We start from the raw sequence: 9,919 nt of genomic DNA, 5'->3' as shown, positions 1-9,919 counted from the left end.
TAGTACATGAACAAGTAGCCTTACAGATAAATTCTCAAAACTTAAAATATTCCGCACAACAAGGTTTATAGGATAATTGCCTTTATTTTTGTTAAATACAGTTCTTAATACAACATGTTTTACCATTTAAACATGTATACCATACTTAATTTAAACTCATTTAATGTTTATTTTTGTATTAAAAATTTCTTACATTTACTGTTTAAACATGTATACAACATACATTGTGTCCCTTTAGCTTGCTTTGCATAACATAAAATAAAATAATTTACAGAAAAGAAACTGTTTTATAGATTAAATAACACCTATATTTTACCAAAGTAGCATAACTTCTTAACTTCTAGGCATGTGAAGTATCAAATTTTCATGGTTAATGCTTTTATGTTGGTATACCGTATTATCACGATATTGAAATTTAAATATGTGGATAAGTGATTAATGACAAAATTTTTATTTTGGGCAGAGTAACCCATTAATGTAAAGTGCGACTGAACAATAAAGAATAAAAACATTTCAAACAATATCAAATTCATGCTGTAGTCCAGATTAAAATGTAAAAAAGTTTGAAAATAAATAGCCTATTACTGTACGTCTAAATATTGAAGTATTTGGCGCTGTGATGAGCACCATAGCTGCTTAAATCTTTTAAATAGGTAATTACAACCACAGGTTGTTGTGACTGTCCCATCCCAGAAGCTGGGTTACACAAAAACACACACACACACACACAAAAAAAGTTTGGCTTTAATAAAATAACCCATGATTTTTTAGAAGACATGATTTAGAAGATAAAAGCAACTGATGCAAGCTGTTATTGACTTCAGTTGGTCCACCAATGTGATGTTACCTCTCCTCTGATTACTTGCCGGGTCGGTCACCCCCAGTGGTGTAGTGGTGCCTGGAGAAACAGGTATAGCCTACTCTTAATTTATGCCCCCATTTTTTTATTTTTTTTTTAAGCAGCCCATCAAAGGATGAATGCCCTGTCACCTGTGTTATAAACAGTGACATCTTGCATATTTACTGTATCTGATATCAAGCCACAGGTCAAGCAGACATACACTCACACACAGACACACACTCGAGAAGACAAACTGGAGGAATGTGATCTGGTGGAACAGCCTGCCTGATGGGTATCAAATGGAGCATCTTAGATAAAGACACTTCTGCCAGACTTCACTTACACACAAACCAAAATATCCTCACCAAAGCAAGCTAAAATCTTCCCCAGACACACAAAGATACGTGCAAAGACCCATTCAGTGCGTCCCTAGCAAGAAAGTATCACAATTTAGCAAACCAGAATTTGCTTATCATGGAAACATTGATCGGCAAAATCCCAGAATGCATGCTCTTACAGGATGCGAGGAAGGATGATGGTTGCTATCGGAAATCTACATATCAACAATATCAAGTTTCTATACACAAATGCTAAACATCGAAGTTGAAATGGTTGTCGGGGTGCTTAGGTGTAGTTAACCTATCAATCAATAATAACCATGCCGCACCAATCTCCATGTCCGCCCAGGCGAGGAGGGAGCCAACATTTCCTTCGAAATGGAGGTGCGTTGAAATGTTTAATCTCTGCGGCAGTATGATAAGATTGCTTCCTCCATTTTGGTTCCAATGCATCTGAACCATCTCCCCTGTGCCAGGTCTGTGTGGGATGTGGTGTAGAAGCCATCTTTATCTGCAAACCCAAGAGTATCTCAGCTTTGTATCTCAGGGCCCCCACACGAACAGAAGAAGAAAGGGATTATGGGTAATCTTCATCATCTCCAATCCAAATACACAACTAAATGCTTGCTACTTGTTTACGTCAGTGACCTCTTACCTTAGAAGATCGACGGCAAGGCCTCTTAGTTGATTTCCTGCTAAAAGGCACTAGCATTTGCTCATAACCGCCCACATAATATGGTAAATGCTGTATATGTGTTTTTCATGTCAATGAAACGACATTCACAACCCATAATGTAAATTATGGATAAATAGGATATTCAATTAAATTGTATTAACTGTAATGGTGGAACCATCAACATTTTGGTAACACTTTACTTAAAGCCTTCATCTGTAATGCATTATAAAGTGTTATTAAAGGGTATAATGTATTATAATTATTCATAATGTGTGTTGTAATACATTAAATCTTGTCGGAAATGATTACAACCAAATTTTTAAAATGCATAGAGTAACAATGGATTGCTAAGTGCTATAATATATTAACTGTAGTTACAATTATTCATTAAAAATGTACAATGCATTATAAGGTGCATTACAAGGCATAATTAATGCAGTAAAACTACTTTTATAATGCATTATACATAAAGACATTAAGTAAAGTGTTGTTAAATGTTTTAAATATAGTTTAAGGTAAAAATGGCAATAGTACTGATAAGTAAATATCATTAAGTTCTTTTGGGGTGGTTGTACCCCATGACATCTTTCAACCTGTAAAATGTAATAGTGTCTTCTAGGTCTTCTAGAGTCGTTACTATGACTTCTTGTTTGGTTGTTTATTTGGTTTGGTGTATTCCTGTATGTTTGTGCATGTTGGTTGCATCACGTGACTGGATTGGTTGCACCAAATGACTTTTTGGCAGACAAAAGCATTATTATTAGTCTTTTATTTACTATTTTAACAAAACTTGATGTCAACCAAGAGGAAAGTTCTTTCAGAATTAGAAATGATTAGAAATATTTTTTCGTTTGTTTTTGTTGTTCTTCTTTTAGAATGACTTCCTGTTTGGTGTATTCCTGTATGGTTTTGCATGTTGGTTGCACCAAATGACTTTTCTGATAGACAAAATCTTATTATTAATGTGTTATTTAATATTTGAACAAAACTGCTTGGTGATCTCATCCCCAAAAGGAAAGTTGTTTCAGAAGCTGAGATATTACAAAGACAATTTGCTCGCAGAGAAAATGCAATGAGACCAGAAATGTGTATTAGGAAAACAAACAGGGTTAATTTTGATTACATGGCATAAATTAAACTTTTCAGCTCTTCAGAAAAGCCTTGAATGACTGCAGTAGAAAGAATGACAGAAGTTGTTAGTAAAAAAAGGGCTATTCTTTGCTGCGGTGTTCAAATCACTGAGGCGACTGCAAGGCCATTAAGTTAACACGCTCTGGAAAATAGCTTGCCCCCCACCTCCCCATTCTTAATGTCATCTGAATGCTCTTTGATGTGGAGGCGTAACCTTATTTCAAACTGTGTTAACCTTGGCTCTTCCTCCTTCCCTTTCACTCCGTCTCGTTTATTTACCTAGGAACTATCTGCACACGGGGCGGTTTCGCGCTCTGATGAGCGCTTTATCTCTGAGCCCACCTTTCGCCTGCGTTGGCCTTGCGTTGGGTATCGGTGTTAATTACCTCGCCGTATTCCCCCTCTCCCGCCTATCGGGTGGCCTCATCGCCACTACGTAATTGTACGCGGCTCACGGCCGCCCGCCCCTCTCTCACGGGACCTGTGGAAGAAGTGTGGAGGGAAAACAGTAGAGACTCCATCGGTTTACAGATTGTCTTGATTTTTGTACAAAAGCAACTACACGTAGAAGAAATATACAACGTGCCCTGGAAAATAAATGGTCTTAAGCTGATGGTAAACCCTATTTGCACTATTTGTGCCATTAATTTTTTTTTTTTTTTTTTTTAACAACTGGACTTTTGCCTTTGGATTTTTGACCAAAAACCTGCTAGCAACAACCTGGGACACTCTCGCAAATGCACAGCATGCATAAAACATATGCTCATTACTAAAACAGGCCCCTATTTTAATTTTTGAAAGACTCCAAAACATACCTAATGTATACATACTATCCGCTGCCGTTTCCAGCCGAAATGAAGACTTGTGGCAGTAAAACATCAGCAACTTTTATTCACACAAATTACTGTACAATAATGGGGTTTATTATATTTTTTAATGTTTGCGTTACAAAACCAACTCCATATGTATAGCTTTTCTGACATAGTAAACTTGCTTGATAGCCCACCTGGTACAGCATTGCAAAGCACTCAGGCACGATTCCAAAAAACAAAACATAACCTGCCTGTAAGTCCTGACCTAAAATGCTTACTTTTTGCAATTTTAAAGTAAATAAAACATTAGTGCCTTCATCAGATTTAGCAGTCACACTTTATTTTAAAGTCCAATTCTTGCTATTAACAAACCATTAATTTCTGCCTCAATAAAGTCCAAATTTGCTGCTTATTAACAGTTAGTAAAGTAGTTGTTAGGTTTAGGTATTGGGTAGGATTATGGATGTAGACTGTTCATGAAGAATATAAGTACTAATAAACAGCCAATATGTTAATAATAGGCATGCTAATAAGCAACTACAGGTCCTTCTCAAAAAATTAGCATATTGTGATAAAAGTTCATTATTTTCCATAATGTAATGATAAAAATTAAACTTTCATATATTTTAGATTCATTGCACACCAACTGAAATATTTCAGGTCTTTTATTGTTTTAATACTGATGATTTTGGCATACAGCTCATGAAAACCCAAAACTCCTATCTCAAAAAATTAGCATATTTCATCCGACCAATAAAAGAAAAGTGTTTTTAATACAAAAAAAGTCAACCTTCAAATAATTATGTTCAGTTATGCACTCAATACTTGGTCGGGAATCCTTTTGCAGAAATGACTGCTTCAATGCGGCGTGGCATGGAGGCAATCAGCCTGTGGCACTGCTGAGGTGTTATGGAGGCCCAGGATGCTTCGATACAAACTTAAGCTCATCCAGAGTGTTGGGTCTTGCGTCTCTCAACTTTCTCTTCACAATATCCCACAGATTCTCTATGGGGTTCAGGTCAGGAGAGTTGGCAGGCCAATTGAGCACAGTAATACCATTGTCAGTAAACCATTTACCAGTGGTTTTGGCACTGTGAGCAGGTGCCAGGTCGTGCTGAAAAACGAAATCTTCATCTCCATAAAGCTTTTCAGCAGATGGAAGCATGAAGTGCTCCAAAATCTCCTGATAGCCAGCTGCATTGACCCTGCCCTTGATAAAACACAGTGGACCAACACCAGCAGCTGACATGGCACCCCAGACCATCACTGGCTGTGGGTACTTGACACTGGACTTCAGGCATTTGGCATTTCCTTCTCCCCAGTCTTCCTCCAGACTCTGGCACCTTGAATTCCGAATGACATGCAAAATTTGCTTTCATCCGAAAAAAGTACTTTGGACCACTGAGCAACAGTCCAGTGCTGCTTCTCTGTAGCCCAGGTCAGGCGCTTCTGCCGCTGTTTCTGGTAAATTTTCAGCATCATGACTCCAGTCTTCAGTGTCACATCTTTCAGAAATCATTCTAATATGCTGATTTGCTGATTATCAATATTTAAAACAGATGAGTACATTTTTTTTCAGTATTCTTCGATGAATAGAAGGATCCAAAGATCAGCATTTATGTGAAATAAAACGCTTTTGCAACATTAGACACTATTTCATTCAAAGAGTCAGTATAATTTTTATTTTTTGCAAAAGAAATTATAGAAATTAATACTTTTACTTAGAAACGATGCTTTAAATTGATCAAAAGTGATGATAAAGACATAATTTCACAAAACATTTCTATTTCAGATAAATGCTGTTCTTCTGAACTTTCTATTCATCAAAGAAACCTGAAAAAAATTCTACTCAGCTGTTTTCAAAATCATGATAAGTGTTTCTGAGCAGCTAATCAGAATATCAGAATGATTTCTGAAGGATTGTGTGACTGGAGTAATGATGCTAAAAATTCAGCTTTGAAATATCAATAAATTACATTTTGAAATATATTCAAATAGAAAACAGTTATTTTAAATAGGTAAGTAAAAATATTTCAAAATTTTACTGTTTTGCTGTACTTTGGATCAAATAATTGCAGGCTTGGAGAACAGAAGAGACTACTTTAAAAAACATTAACAAGCTTACTGTTCAAAAACTTTTGACTGGTAGTGTATACTACAGACCAGTTAGGACATAAAGTAGCAGTAATTAATTAAAAGAATAAAATTTGATAAAGTAGTTTAAGATATTCGGTGCAAAACAAATTTGATTTATTGTGAAAGGATAATTCTACTCCGCGAGCAGCACGTAGGCAACAAAAGACAGCAGAAACCAATAATTTGTTACGTCTCATTTAGGAGACGCTTTTATCCAAAGCGACAAGTAGGTGAGCATTTAACACACTGAATCCGGCGCGACGTGACGAGGTCCATACGGGTTCTGTTGTCTTTTGACGTTACAGTAAGTTAAATCATAACATGAAAACTTTATCGCGTGATTCGTGTCATCGCGACATACTATAACATACTTGCAGTGTGTGTTTGAAAAAAGGATTTAATCGTCCTTTGCTTTTTTTCTGGGGTGCATTTAATAGCAAAGTGAATGAACGAACGAGAACTCACAACAGCAACAAGAGATTTGAAGCCCATAGCAGACGCGCCCAAGAGATGAGTCGCTCTGTGATTGGCTGAATGTTAGTTCACTCAAAGCTAAGTAACAAATCAGAGAACACTGCCGGAAATATTCACGCTGGATCTAAAAAAAAAAAATAGCAGGGGTCAGAATCACCTGTTTCTAAAAGTCGTACCCCCGTCCACCCCGTCCCCCCCGGTTGCTACGCCCCTGGCTGGGATTTTGCATAACTTGCTGCGTCTGTGGCCAGGGCTTTTCTCCTTTTTATACGTCCCCTCTCTGCTCCTCCTTTGCTTTTACGCTCCATTTTTTGCACGGTTTTCTAAGATGAAGCGCCTGACCGCGGAAACAGCCAATTAGGCAGTGATTCGCTGATGTTGGGTCATGTGGTGGTGTCATTTTCACTCCGCGATCGCCTGATTCGTAGATTCATAAATCCGTAAATTAATTCGCAGTTGCATACCGTTACCAGCCTATTGCACGTCAGAATGACCATCAGGCCACCGGGAAATGTCCCGGTGCTCCCGATGGCCAGTCCGCCCCTGACGGAGGTGTACGGCTCCCTCTGTTGCGATTCGTCCAATCCTCACCACACAGCATTTTCTTTTCTCCTCTGACGTACGTTCATTCACACCATGAACAATGGTGGATGTGGACTCACGGTGAGTCACGGATGTACCGTTCCGCTGAAGTTGTCAAGTGCGGGTGAAGAGAAAGTGAGGGAGAGTAAAGGAGAAATTATGAAAAACAGGAGATAAATGAAAAAGAGCTTAACGCATTGTACGTCAGTGTTTAAAAAGGGCTGAGAGTACTTTGGGACAAGAAAAGAATAAGCACTTTAGGCTCATTTTGCGCATAATTTTAAAATGAGATCTTAACCTTGTCATTGAATATAGAGTACTGTGATGTCCATAGCTTTTGTACTAAAAGACTGTGTTGATTATGTATGCATGCATTTATTTTTGTTATGTATTTGATCGACATTTATGGCTATGTTTGGCCCTATGGGCATTTAGAAAATAAGCTCTTAGTTGCACTTTAATAAATTTTTCTATTAACAATTTTTATGTCGTTATAAAATGTATTTTATATAATACAGTACATATATAATTTTTTTTTTTTTTTTACATCATACTCATTTCAACCACATCCCAAATTTTATAAAGTATTGTTTTTAATAACATTCTGTGATGGAAATGAAAATATTTGACATTTGACTCTTCTTACTAAGGTACCATCACAGTTAGAATTTTTTGTATCTTAAATACATACACTTTAATAATGTGTTTACCTTTTTTGCATAAAATCACACCTGAAAATGACACAATAAAAATAAATATTTTTAATTTAAATTAAATTTTTGAAATACATATTAAAAGGATTTCTTTTATTTTCTCACTCTTTATATGATTTATTTATTTATTTACACTTTAAATTTCATAGTTTAATTTTGAAATTTCAGGTCTGAGGCAAGGGTAAAGACTATACATGGAAGGAATCTGAAAGGTAGTTAAAAAAACAATAATGATAATAATAATAATGATAATGATAATAATAATAGAAAAAGAAGAAGAATGTTGAAACATTTTTAATGTGAACATCTTTAAAAACTAAAACTATATCAAACTCTGGGACATAAAAGTGAAAGAGGTTCAGAAAAAAACTTTTATATAAAAGTTCAATAACAGAACAAACGTGTGATAGTATGAAAATACAAATAAAGGCATAATACTTTAATAGTGGAAACACTTAATGTCTGTTCACACCAAGTCAAGTTTTAGGTTCAAATCATGTTTAGCAATTGACAACAGAACAAATTGCAAAACATTAAACACATTATCCTGTGATGATGTGCTGTTTGTTTGTTGCTTTTTGACTTGATGTGTATAGTTTTGATACACCAAACATCTTATTCAGTTAGATCAGACTTGCTATCAACAGGCATTTAGATATGTAAACGAAAATGAACATATTGTGCAATATATATCAATTTGATTTTTCCATTCGTTTAACTGCAAAAACTGCACTAACATATCAAGTCAGAGACACAAACAAGCCTTTATACATCATGCATATGTACTTTTCTGCATGACACCTGACACCAACCTTTGCGACATACAGTATGCCTCTTCCCTTTTGTGAGAGGAAATGCAAATCTAGTCTCAGGTCATTGGCAAAGGGCACACATCCACATTACTAACACATTGCTGCTTTATTTTACCTCACGCTGACCCAGCCAGGTGCTTCTCTGACTGTGGGCCTGCATTCACTCTCAGTACAACAGTATGAAAGCTGATCTCAGATCAGGTTTCTCCATGTCCATTTTGATATGGGTTTGAACATATGACAATGCTGATCTAGTGACAGCTCTCTTAAATAAGAGTCCCTGAGGCCTCTGCAGTTGACTATGAGGTTGGTGTGTCTTCAGAGAAGTCAAAATCTTATCCATCCAGACCACTGAGATGCATTAGTATGCTAAGTGACTGACAGCTTAGTGTTTATATAGGCTTTGTTCAAGAAAAACTGACCCTTGAGGGACCAAACAAGGAGCAGGGGTCCCTGTCAGGTCAAGGGTCAAAATGTGATGACCCTTTGGCTGCCTTTCTCCTCTTTGATTAAAGCACTCAGTGTTTCTGAAAGTGCCCTTCATTGCAGTAAAAACGAGGCCATCGTTGAGGGGAAACAACCTGGAATGTTTGACGATTATTATATTTCTTATTATATAAGCATGATCTACTTAATATGACATCAGTTATCTAATAATAATACAATAATTATCTAAACTAAGTTCTTTACAATTTAGGGAATGATGTTTACATTTGCATCAGCTGTGTTGAAAAAATAAGAATAAATAAAATAAAACAAATAATAAAATAAAAAATAAAACAAATACTACTTATCTGTAAATAATAATTTATATTACCTTAAAATAAACAACTTTCTAGATTATTGTAGGTACATTTTAAACAATTTAGTTGACTGATACTTTCACAAATGTTATCATAAATATATAACAGTGTTGACAAGGTGCATGTGTATTTTTTCATGTTAACTTGAATAAATTTGAAACAGAGTCTCAATTTTAAACAGTGTCCATGCTGCCCTTTCGTTTCATAATTTAAAGTTTTAATTTTAGTCTTGAATTTGAAATGTGTTGTAATAAGTGAGAACATGGATATTTAAGTCTTAAAATCAAATCTGGTAAAGTTATTATAATGCAAAATTGTAAACACTAAAGTTATGATAACTAATTGCAACAATTATTATTATTATTATTATTATTATTTACATAAATTGATTTATGCTGTAAAGAAAAATGTTTTAAATATTGATACACTGAGTAAAATATTGAGTAAAATTTAAATGCCGTATGTACAAACAAACTATAAATAATACATTTGGGCTAATAAAAATAATAATATTAATTAAAAAACAAACAAACTTGTTTATCATATCTGACTACTTTTAAAGCTGAAATTTTGCGGTTTTAAAAACTAACGGAGGGTAAAA

The sequence above is a fragment of the Cyprinus carpio genome, chromosome A16 (genome assembly GCF_018340385.1).
Source record: "Cyprinus carpio isolate SPL01 chromosome A16, ASM1834038v1, whole genome shotgun sequence".
NCBI classification, from domain to species: domain Eukaryota; kingdom Metazoa; phylum Chordata; class Actinopteri; order Cypriniformes; family Cyprinidae; genus Cyprinus; species Cyprinus carpio.
Note: the sequence above shows the minus strand (reverse complement) of the source record.